General features: G+C 38.8%; 1 long non-coding RNA gene across 1 annotated transcript in view; it reads left to right on the forward strand.

Moving 5' to 3' along the window:
- The window catches only part of LOC115852941 (uncharacterized), a 99,640-nt gene that overhangs the window by 12,993 nt on the left and 73,529 nt on the right, over nucleotides 1-13,118 (forward strand). Inside the window, exon 2 of the long non-coding RNA XR_009565400.1 lies at nucleotides 10,347-10,456. This is a non-coding gene — a long non-coding RNA (uncharacterized lncRNA). The remainder of the gene's footprint in view (nucleotides 1-10,346; nucleotides 10,457-13,118) is intronic.

Here is a 13,118-nt window from a genome sequence, read left to right on the forward strand (position 1 = left end):
TTTTTAGTTGTTTAAGGAAAAAGGGTACATGTGGTTCCTGTTATTCCACCACGACCATAAGTGGAAGGTCAATGTGTCAACTTTAGGCCCTTAAAGTTAATTATGTTAGCTCCTGGAAATTCAGCTAGCACCTAGAACAGTGCTTAGCACATAGTAGGCATTCAATAAATTTTTTTTAATGAATGAGATCCTGTTTCCTCCCAACATTGTCCTCAATGAACTTTTCCCTTTTAATTCAAACCATTTTCCTAGTATGCCAAAAACATTATTGATTCTCTCCTCCGAAATACAGACTATCCTTTTCTATATTCATCTTGGTATAGTTAACATTCATCCATATCATTTCTAAAATGTTTAGGAAAAAAATAAAAGATCCTAAGAGAGGGCCTACATAAACCATAAGTGCCTCTAGTTAACTTCACCTCCTGGTAACTCCTTGAGCAAAATTTCTAATCAGTTGTGTACCCATCAAATGGTGATCTAATCCAATGGAGTAAATTCTCCTCAGAGGAAATGCTTCATATGCCTCATCTGCCAAAATAATTTAGCCGGGCCCTGGTCTAGCTCTGTAATTTATGGCCCGAAGGGTAGGAAGTGCCAAAAAATGGCTAGTATTGGCACATTGACTCTGTTACTTCTAGGCTACCAGGCTAAGTGCTAAAAACAAATGTCTTGAGTGAAATCTTCTCCTAAACCAGGTCCTCTTTTAGAAGGAGAAAGTAAATTAAGTTCAAAGCTAATAACTGTATTAGTACGTAGTGGGCATTTGGGCTTCTTCCATCATCCCTACAGCTGGGCTTCTTTCATCTCTATTAGCCCATTTGCCCTTTGAAAAGTAGCATGACATGACAAGAGTGGAACTACATATAACATTCCAGCACTAAGAGGAAAAAAATCTTTTTTTCCCCCATTTTTTATAAATCAGATGTGGAATTAAATGGAAATACCTTTTTAAGTGAAAATAATTTTGGGGGGTAAAATATTCTCCCCAAATTAGAATGGAATATGGTGTTAGGTAAGAGTGCCACCTAACAAGCCACAGCATATGTGACTTATTACTGCTGCTTTTAAAGGGAGCATTTCCCAACTTATTGCCCTTGTTCTACATCTGTTTTTCACTCTGGAATAATGAATATGGATCCTTTAAGTCCTAGAAGAAATTGGCACCACTTAAAGTAATTTTGCTGACAGTCCCAGACTCCTAGGGCTTATCACTAGCAAGATAGATTCATGCCTAGAAGAATGGTAAGTTTGAAAGGGTTTTGGATATTTCTTTTCAGATTTTGATGGAAAGAGCAATGGGTCTGTTTACTTAGGCTCACTGTTGAGTCAAAATTAAGCCACAGGGGCTTCCCTGGTGGCGCAGTGGTTAAGAATCTGCCTGCCAGTGCAGGGGACATGGGTTCGAGCCCTGGGCCAGGAAGATCCCACATGCCATGGAGCAACTAAGCCCGTGTGCCACAACTACTGAGCCTGCGCTCTAGAGCCCGTGAGCCACAGCTACTGAGCCCTCATGCCACAGCTACTGTGCCCTCGTGCCACAACTACTGAAGCCCACGCACGTAGAGCCCATGCTCTGCAACAAAAGAAGCCACCACGATGAGAAGCCTGTGCACCGCAACAAAGAGTAGCCCCCACTCGCCACAACCAGAGAAAAGCCCGCGCACAGCAATGAAGCCCCAACACAGCCAAAAATAAAAAAAAAATAAATTAAATTAATTAGTTAAAAAAAAAAATTAAGCCACAAATCTATTTCCTGATTTTTCTGGAGGATAATATGTTGATATTTGAAAAATTTCTTCTGTATGAGCTATCAAGTCAAAAAGTATTTCTCATATACACAAGCCTCATAATAGGCATACATTTCTAGAAGTCCATGCCTCTCTTCAAACTACTCCCTTTAGACATTAGAATCTGAATGGGAAAAAAAGTAATTTCATAGAGTTTCTTTCCTTTAAGTAAAAGAATTTAGGGCTTTCCCTGGCGGTCCAGTGGTTAGGACTCAGCGCTTTCACTGCCATGGGCCTGGGTTCAATCCCCAGTTGGGGAACTGAGATCCCGAAAGCCATGTGGTGCAGCCAAAAAAAAAAAAAAAAAGAATTATTTTAAAAATTATGGAATACTCTGCCCAAACAGGGCAATAAAGCAATGAAAGTAGTAGCAAAACAAAGCTCTTTAAAAATTAATTATTAGGTGGAAATATAGTTTCATTTTACAGATGAAAAGTTCTGAAACATTTTGACCACAGCTTGTGAGGTGAGGAAGGGGAGGTAACATGAGAATGAGAGGGCTGAGTTTAATTTATTTTCCCCTCATTTTGTTTGCACTAGTAATTTGAGGGAAGAGTTTTTCAATGCTGGTTGTAATTATTAGGCCAAGAGATTTTAGTTGACGTAAGGTTGCAACATTCAGTATGCAGGAAAAACAGAACAAATCAAAGTCAAAATAAGTTTCTCCTCCTGGAGCTATTAGATGAGTGGGAACAGCTTGTACACTAATTGCACAGATGAAGTCATCTTTGTTGTACCAATATTAAAGGCTTGACATAAGAATCTTTCAGTTCCATCTCGCTCTGCTGTGTAATGTTAGTGACAGGTATTTAAGAACTGCTTGTTCTGTCCAAAAGGTCCAGTGACTACTGAGTACTATCCAGAGTGTCTATGTACATAGTTAACACTGCTCCCAACTGCTTTGAAGCACAGCAGAACGTCCATGTGGCAGGCACAACTCAGGTTGTAAGTCTCCCCTTTGGATTTCATAGTCATCATTTAACTTTTCAAAAAAAAATTTTTTTCTCACACTTCAAAGACAGTGAATAAGATTTTGCTTTTTTTTTTTTAAGAGGCCACTTTTATTTAAAAACAAACCTACTTGCTTCCTAAATGCAAAGGGACTTACAAAACAAGTAAAATATTTTACATGATGTCTCAGAACCTTCTTAAGTTTATTTTCTTTGTATAATCAGTTCCATTTGGTGGAGATTCCTTGATGTTATTTCACATTCTGTTAAGTGCTAACACACACCAAATTTATAGAATGATAAGGGGTTGTTGGTGTGAAGCAGGAAGGTTCTGCAAAATTAGGCTAAAGTTCAGTATTATGATCAAATGTTTACAATTTCCATTAACCTACAAGGAAAAAAAAAAAATTGGAAGCCCTGCAGTTGAATTCAGGAATGCCCTTTCTGAACAGTTACTTGCTGTTCACCAATGTGAAAGCAAAATGATCCTTCAAGTACTCTGGTTTGAGAATTTGCAATTGTTATTTGGTGTTCTAATAGAAGAGATATTGGCTCCAAGCTTTGCAAGAGAGGGGTATTTTGCAGTAATCTCTTCTTTAGAAAGGTTGAGTCTATTTAAATATGTCAGACTACAACTTGCCATTATATGAAAGATATTAATATGACAGCTTCTCTGCTCCTTATCTTTCTTGCTTTTTAATAACCCCAAGTAATGAACCCTTTCAAATTTTTTATATATATAATTTTTATAATATGCAAACTGTACAGAACACCATGGCCATTAAAACAAGCTTACAGGTGCACTAATCTCCCTGGAAACATTGAAAGGCAGATAAACAATTCTGGACAATAGACATGAATACATTAACCTGTTTGAATTTCTTCCTAGCACACATGTTGACAGCTTCCCTACAAGAGAAAGGTTCAGAAAAATCAGAGGAGATAGAAATATTTTATTTTTGCAATAGAAAATAACACTGAACTTTCTATAGTAGTTCTGTCCAATAGAATAATATAAGCTACATAAAATTATTTTAAATTTTCTAGTAGCCTCATTTCAAAAAGTATACTTTAATAGTACATTTTATTTAGTCTAATAAATCTAAAAACATTATCAACATATAACCAATACAAAAAGTATTTATGAGATCTTTTATGTTATTTTTCTCATACTAAGTCTTTGAAATCTGGTGTGTATTTTATACTCACAGAAAATCTGAATTTGGACCAGTCACATGTCAAATGCTTAATAGCTACACACACCTAGTGACTACGGTGTTGGACAGAGCAAGCCTATAGCGTAGTACATATTCACTGTATTTAAAACACGAAATAGAGTCTCTTCAATGGAGATCTCTTGCAGATTTTCCTTGAACTTTTCTGAAGCTCCATTGGTCCCCCCAAGGACTTGACATATTCCTGTCCAGAATAATTGTGCCTCAGGGTGCTCTGTATGCTATAAGGAACCAGGTCAACCTGAAGCTGGTGGTATTTTGTTGGGTTTCTGTGCGAGGGCTTTCTCTAGTTGCGGCAAGTGGGGGCCACTCTTCATCGCGGTGAGCGGGCCTCTCACTATCGCGGCCTCTCTTGTTGCGGAGCACAGGCTCCAGACGCGCAGGCTCAGTAATTGTGGCTCACGGGCCTAGTTGCTTCGCAGCATGTGGGATCTTCCCAGACTAGGGCTCGAACCCGTGTCCCCTGCATTGGCAGGCAGATTCTCAACCACTGCGCCACCAGGGAAGCCCCAAGTAGAAGTTTTTGTAAAGATGTACTTGAAAGCTATTTGAAAATAAGGATGAACAGTTTTTAATATAGTCATGTCAAGAAGGGACTAAAAATAAGGTGTTGACCTTTTAACTTCTTTTTTGAGCTGAGTCCACATAAGCCCTCATTTTGTGAGTATTTGTTATCCCTTTAGTGTTTTTCAGGGCAGTTTCCCATTCATGCTTTTTACAGCAGAGCTATCAACAATTCACTCTCACATCTCAGCATGTCCCAAGTCAAACTCATCACCATCTCTTTAAATCCGTTCTTTTGGACTCTTCTAGTTCGTTCTGGAAAGGACATCACTTGGAGTTATACCCAACGTGTCCTTCTCCATTGCTCCTGACAACAAATAAGTTGCCATATCCTCTTATTTACCTCTACAGTGTCTCGGACAATCATTCCCACTCGGCTATTCTCACTGACAGCATCCTAGTTCAGGCCCGTGTTGCCTCCCATATACCCTTGGAATCACCTCCAGTCCTGTTTCCCTTTAACTCCTAGATTCCAACATTTATCAAGATTTCTAAAGCCCAGCTCAAAGCATGTCACCTCCCAGCTCAAAAACCCTCAGTTCCTCCCCATTACCTAATAAAGTCCAAATTCTTTAGCCTGACATTCAAAGCCCACCCATGCTCTGACCCCAATATAATGTTATAATGTTGTCTCCTTACTCCCCTACATGTACTACAGCCAAAATATACTAATTGTCCCCCCAATACGCCCTGCCCATCCTAGCATCTGGCCTTTGTCTGTGGTGTTTTTGTCTCTTCTTACTTCCCTGACTGCTTGCTGATTGAAATATGACCCCATCCTTCAAGTCCCAGTCAAAACCACTACCTCTTCCATGAAGTCCTTCTGGATTTTCCAGCAGGAAATAATCTTTTGGTCCTTGTGTATACTTTTTTTGTATTTTTATTCTGGTCCTTACTACAGCTTACATTGTAAACCTGTTTGTGTGTGTATGTGTGTCAATATCTTGTATATTCTCAGATTATAAAGTTCATTTCATTGATGAACAGATATTTATTGAGTACCTACTAGGTGCTAGTGCAATACAGAAAACAGAGAGCAAGCTGGACATAGAGTATCCATTTTGAACGACCATCCTACAGCACCTAGCATGTATGTTGCACTTTGTAAGCACTCAATGATTCCTTGTTGAATACATGACTAAATTCCTAATTTTACTGAAAAATGCATTTCCAGAAAGTTTTATTTTCAGACCAGAAAAGTAAGAATAGGAATTAAATTGAAAAGGCTTCAGAGAGGCTGAACTAGGAGTTCACAACATATATGTGTTTGTCTCTTGCACAGTTTAGCCATGGAGACCCTGGCAAGCCCTCACACAGAGCCCTTTGCTCTCTGTTTACATACATCTTTAACAATAATAATCATGACAGCAACCACAGTGAGCTTGAGTATTTGTTTTCCAAGCTCGTTTCAGATGAGAAGCAGCAAATTAGGAGCAGGGAGTAGAAATGGCACAATCAGTCACACTGGCATCAGTGAGACTGACAGTCCAGCAGCAAGGGATGACCCAAAAAGGCTAAAAAACAAAACAACAATTAAAAAAAAAAACCCAGCAATCTGCAGCCATTTAGAATAGGGACAAACAGTTCTGCATACCTCTAAAGGGCCGTAGGGCTTCTCAGTGTTATAGCACAATAGTACTTTTAATGACAGCCTCAAGTCATCAAGCTGGATTATGTTTATAATGCACTATTTTAGAAGGCAGGGAAGATTAATATATTGGAAATGTTTCCATTCAAGATAATTAAAACTCAGCCATCTATTAAACTCACTTATCCAGAACGACTCTCTCCGACCCCCACCCGCAGGCTCTGGAGCCAGGATTTTATTGTACTTCCTCGCATTACTTGATTCATTTGCCTCAGAACATTCGTTGGCTCTTGCATCTAGTTCAATTTTCATTCAATAAGTTTTATTCCCATTCTATTTGCACATTCTGCAAGGGCCAGTGGAGGACACAAAAGATTTGAAAAGTCTAGACCCTGGGCTTGTCTTGGAGATGCTCAAGGTCTTGTTGAGGAGATAAGACCTACATCCTTGAACCAACATAAGGACACAATAGAGAAATGCAAATAAGTGTATTGTGAAACAAACTTTGCAATGAAGGGTCATTTGGGACTTGATCCTTCTTGACTAGAGCTAATCAAGATTTCTTAGATATGAGACTCTGAGCCAGAAATGGAAGATTTAGGGTAAAGAAAACAGCACAAAGAGGATCGCAGACCAGAGGCAAGAGAGAGTAAATTGTGTGCTGGCGATTGTCAAGAGCCCACCTGGCAGACTGAGGCTGAGGGCCCTGCTTGGGAATAATATGAGATAAGTTTGAAGCATTCCACCGTTTTGTACAAATCCCTGTCATCTTTCTAAAATCACGTCTTAGTCTGCTCAGGCTGCCATAACAAAATACCATAGACTGGGTGGCTTAAACAAAAAAATTTATTCTCACAGTTCTAGAGGCTGGGAAGTCCAAGATCAAGGTAGAAGCCAATTTGGATTCTGGTGAGGGCTGCTTCCTGCCTTGCAGACAGCCACGTTCGGGCTGTGTCCTTACATGGGGCAGAGAGAGAGAGCTCTCTGGTGTCTCTTCCTATAAGGACACTAATCCCATCATGAAATGCCCACCCTCATGACCTCATCTAACTCTAATTACCTCCCCAAAGCCCCATCTCCAAATACCATCACATTGGAGGTTAGGCCTTAAACATATGAATTTGGCAAGGGTAGGGGGTTGTGGATGGGGACCCAACATTCGGTCCAAAATAGGTCATATGAATGTAAATCCCTGCATCTTTTAATTTTTTTTGGGGGGGGCTGCATTGGGTCTTTGTTGCTGCGTGCGGGCTTTCTCTAGTTGTGGTGAGTGGGGGCTACTCTTCATTGCAGTGCACGAGCTTCCATTGTGGTGGCTTCTCTTGTTGCGGAGCATGGACTCTAGGCGTGCAGGCTCAGTAGTTGTGGCTCGTGGGCTCTAGAGTGCAGGCTCAGTAGTTGTGGCCCACGGGGCTTAGTTGCTCCACAGCATGTGGGATCTTCCCAGACCAGGGATCGAACCCGTGTCCCGTGCATTGGCAGGCAGATTCTTAACCACTGCACCACCAGGGAAGTCCCCCTGCATCTTTTGAAAATCTCAAAAAATGAAGTGTGATATACAGATTGGTATTTGTCTTCACTCATGTCATTTCACTTGAGAGTTTACATAACAGCTAGTTGCAAGCTACAAAACTGACTTGATTTACTTTCTCTACATTCATTTTCCAAAAAAAAAAAGAAGAAAGAAAACCGGAAGTGTAAAGTTCTCCTTTGGTTAGAAGCTCTGGAAGTATTCTACTTTTAGAAGACGTCATCCACTGTATCTGAAGCTTTGGATGATGGTTAACAGATTGATGAGTAATTGCATATAAACACAAACAATGGGCTGAAACTTTCTACAGCTTGTTAACTGGTAAAGACTGGAGATTTATCAGCCTGTTAAAACGAGGTTCTGATAACTGTGCTTTTACCTTTCTCACTAGACTATAAACTCTGGGAGGATGGGGTACGTGTTTTCCCCAGCATCTAGACCATCACCTACCACAGAAATGGGACTTAGTGTTAAGTGAAAAACTAAATAAATGATTGGATGCAAGACAAATTAATTTGTTAACATTTGACTAAAGTAAACATATATTTCTCAGAATTAACTTAGCCTGAATTGGCTGAGATGCTTATGACTGGTGGATTATGCCTATTTAACAAATTAAAAGCAAACCACAAAATCAAGGATTTTAAACTAATTTTTTCCCAGACATGTTCGTTGTAAATCCAATACACGTACTCTGTTGAACTGGCTGCTTTGTGTAATTGAGAGCCAATTTCAACGTTCACATGACAATGAAAACCTCAAGCTTAAATTTATTAATACGTTGCCTTGGCAGAACACCAGGCCTCTTAATAGCAAAATATGGAGAGAAAGGATATTAGTCTCCAAAGACTTGAGTTTGATTTTGAAAATAAACTGATGTTGTTCTTTAAAGATCATTCATAAGGAGCCATAACTGTGGAGATGTGGACTATAAAGAAATTTAAATGAAAAATAATTCAAAGTACAGAGAATCAGAGTTTCAGCATGGTATTTGGTTGGAAGGCCCAGGGATCAAAATATTTAAGTGTTTTAGATCCCACCTTAGCAATTCAAATCCTGAATAGTTGCTAATGCATCGATCTGATAACTCCTAATCTAGACATACTTAACAAATAATTTGCCAAACACACTAGGATATGGAACAGAAGAACTACATATTCAACCAGGTGGACCCCAGAAAAGGAGACTTCATCATTTCTGATAACCATGGTTGCCATTTATTTAGCACATACCAGGTATCTGTCTAGCACTATGTCAAGTGATGTACAGACCTATCTAATCCTTACAAAACCCCCATTGAGCAGATGAGGAAACTAAGGCTTAAAAATATGTTAAATAAATTACCCCTTAATTGATTACTCCAAATCAACAAGCCTGTAAATGGCAAAGGCACGATTTTAGCCTTTGCTATTGACCACTCCGTTTTGTTCCACTGCTCCTCAAAAGATGGTCCGTGAACTGGCAACACGAACATCACCTGGGAACTTGCTGGAAATCAGTCCTGAACTCCACACAGGCTTACTGAATCAGAATCACTGGCTGTGGGACCTAGGAATCTGTTTTAACCAGCTCTCCGGGAGATTCTAATGCACACTGAATTTTGAGAAGTACATCTCTATTCTACTCTATTTCTCCAAACTTTAGCAAATATTTATATTTCACTTTTCCAGTGCAGTTTCTTACAAAACCCAGAAAATTAATATCACATTCCTTTCTTTGTTTGAATTATGTGAACAATAGTCACTAGACTAGAAACCTTAATTCCTACAAATAGAATATATAAAATGAGCCCCAAGGAAAACAACCCAATGGCATTATTATCCATCTAAAATATGAACAAGGGCTACAGTGATTGGAATTCTTTCAAGACCTGACTACACATATTGGTTTAGGATTAAAACAGTAACCACTTAGCTCATTCTAAGCTTTAACAGATAAAATAGATTTTTAATATAAGCTCAGAAAGAGTATCTTGCCAAGAGGGCAAGAGTAACCATCCGGTGTGCTGTGACAAAAGTGAAATATAATATATGTAAAGGGCAATCAGAATTCCAATCTATTGCTATGAATGATTGTCTTGCCAGGTAATGAAATGTATTGACATTACTGCTGAGCTGTCATTGGCATGTTATACAGACATTGAGATTTTCTAAGCAAAGTTACTGGAAGTCATTCAAATATTTATAATGGTGTAATGGGTGAAATGGAGACTTTCTCTTTCAAAAAAAATTTTGTTCCAAATTCCTTGATGAGAAAATATTTGGAATAAAGCACAATAGATTTATATACAGACTTATATGGCTGAAATTGATTTTTGTTTCCCTGGGAATTTAAGAATGTTTTTAATAGTTGAGAGCTGGTGTACAGCTGCAAGAGGTTGGCTTAATACGGAGCCAATATTTATGCTTTCTTGATAGAACAAATGAGAGTTCTCGCTCTGTTTTCTATCTTACTTTTGTTGAAAGCCTGGCAACACTGGGATATAATACTTGCTTCTTCAAAATGTTTCTAAGTTGTTCACTGTTTTGTATTTAATCTTGAAGCTGCTTTATTTATAATATTATTAAACCTCAAAGAAACACGTGGTGGAAGAGAATGGAGAAATTCTGTGATTTCACTGTTTTATTCTTCTTTAATAGAATTTATGTGAAACCGAAAATCGTTCAAGTTTGTGTTTTTATTTTCAAGGAGTGTGTCCATGCCTTGCAACAGGATGCCTTACACAGATGAGTAAATCACAGTACACAATAAATTTTATGGCTGAAGAAATTATTTCTGCGGAAATCTCCCTCTAACAGGTGAGTGAAGATTTATGTAGATATTTGTTATCTCTATATCTAAATAAAGCAAGCACAGTCTTGAAAAAATACAAACATATTTTTGTCCAAATGCAGATCCAGCACAATTGCAGCCAGTACCCTCTACTTCTTAAAAATTTCTAGGTTTTCTCTAGCCTTACATATTTATTCCTACTGCTTACCATTTGCCTACTATATTGAGGATCTACTAAAGGCCAGTATTATGCTTGTGTTTTACCTGGATATCATATGTACAGGTGCAGTACTCTGACTTATGGTAAGCACTCAAGCAAATATTATTATCTACATACAACTGCTGAAAACAAAATTTGCCGGTAGACAAAGTAATTGATGCTTCTTGGATCCTAGGTCTCACTAGCAGAGCTTTGACATCAGATAATACCATCTTTTAGCATGCATAGCAGGAATCCAACTGGTCAGTGTAATGTAGTGGTTAAAATCATGGACACTGGCACCAGACAACCTTGGTTCCAGTCCGTGTTCTACTGCTTATTACCTACGTGACCTTGAACCAGACGTTCAGCTTCCTATGCCCCTGTTTCTTATCTCGTAGAACTGTTGTACAGATTAACTCAGAGCGTGCTTGGAAAAGTGTTTGGTGTGGGGTAGGTGGACAATATATGGTAGCCATCATTGTTATTCTCTGGGCCCATTTCATCACCTGTAAATGGATGCAATAAACAAGCAGACCTTATGGAATTTCTGTTATGCGGAAGTCTAGAGGTTCCATAAGGTCAAGAACCACGTATGTCTTTTCACTATTGGATCCTAGCACATAGCATAGATTCCTGGCATACAAATAAAAATTTAAGTGAATGAATAAATGAAATAAATAAACATATATAAATATATATATATAAAGCATTCGGCACAGTGCCTGACACATAGCAAGTGTTCAATAAATGAGGGCTGTTTTAAGTATGCTTAACTATCTTGTGGACTCCCTTAATACAGTTTAGTTCAAGCCAGACCTCTGTCCATAATACTGGGAAATTTTCAGTGGGATGTCTTCACTCCCTGGAACTAAGACCTCCAGGAAGCTCTACCCAGTGGCGTTATGGAATAGCTCCTTATGCCTTGACTAGAAAGGAGTTAGTGGTAAGGGCATTGGGCCAGAAATCCAGGTCAAGTCCTGGCTTGATGATTTCATAGTTGTGTGGCCTTCACCAAGTCATTTCACCTATTTGAGTCTGTCTCCTCAATTGTAAGATAAATGGTTTGGATTGAAAGATCCTCTTCTAATTCTGGATCTCTGTAATTTCAGAAATTATATCATAACTCTTTGTTCCTGGATATGTGAAAAATTTTTATGACTTATCTCTCACATATGTAGCATGCCTATTATACACACACATACACACACACACAAATGTGTATATATGAGTCAGCAATGCCTGCTGTGAATTTTTCATCCAGTACAGGAACTTCTCTTCTGGAACAATGAATTCCTCTCTCCATTTGTACCTTTCTTGGTGATGCCTGGTTGTGAATTAGACATTTAGATTTGGCATCCATATTAGATTAGAACTGAGAAATGTTCTAAAAGGAAGCCTTGATTAAGAAAAATTGATGACTTATTTTGTCCATTCCAGCCCAATGTAATTTTCCTCCTCCATACTTATCCAGTTTTTCTTGTTTGTGCCAATTATATGCCAGATTTTGAACCTGAGTCTCTCTCATCAGAGTCAATGAACTTTCTACTCTACACTGTCTTTCAAACAGCTGCTTGCCTTGTCAAATCCCATCAGTCTAAACATCTCCCTGGAAGCAGATCTGTTTATTATGTTTATTTGAATTCCACCCTTCCAAACACACACACACAGTTGTGAACATAATAGGTGCACAGTAAATGTATGTTGAGTAAATGGAAGATAAAAAGGACACACTGGGCCTTCTTCAGTTTTTGGCCTCATTTCTCTCCTAGAATTCCTTTTTTGGATCAAAACAGGAAGTGGTAAGGTTGTCACATGAATACAAATCACTGAGTTGTGACAAGTGCCAAACTGGCTCTAAGGCATCAAGGAAGTCAAAGCTTAGTCCTCTCTGTTTCTTTCCCAGCATTCACAGGCCTGAACATCAATCACCCCATCCTATGCAGCCTCTGTAGACAGCCGCCTGGTTAGCCTGGCCCTAACCAGGTCCAGGGATCCCTGAACTTTTCGTATTCTACACCAAAGAGTTTTTGCTGGGCTTATTAAAGTATATTTTGGGAGAGGTTGATTAGCTCTTTGGTTTTGTTACCACTCATATATATTTCGAAGACTGCAAAAATAAAAGATCGAACAAGCCATTATTTCTGATCATGGAGATGAGAGAGCTCATACTTAAACGAGAATAATAAATGCAATTTTGGAATCTACTGGATACTCTTTTGAAAAGTAGGTAGTCATGATCAATCTAGGAAGGTTGCATTAAACTTAGCACTTGAATTAGGCAAGTTCAAACTGACAACTGTAATAAGCAGTCTTCAACTTCCAGAAGCTTTACATAATAAAAGTTTATTGCTGACTCATGCAATAGTGTAATGCAAGTATTCTTGGTTAGCCAGTGATGCCCCAAATAGTATCTCAGGGATCCAGGTTCTTTCCTTTTTGTAGTGCCACCTCTTCTAGATCTTCAGTCTTCTCCATTAAACTGCAGG

The sequence above is a fragment of the Globicephala melas genome, chromosome 10 (genome assembly GCF_963455315.2).
Source record: "Globicephala melas chromosome 10, mGloMel1.2, whole genome shotgun sequence".
Lineage (NCBI taxonomy): Eukaryota > Metazoa > Chordata > Mammalia > Artiodactyla > Delphinidae > Globicephala > Globicephala melas.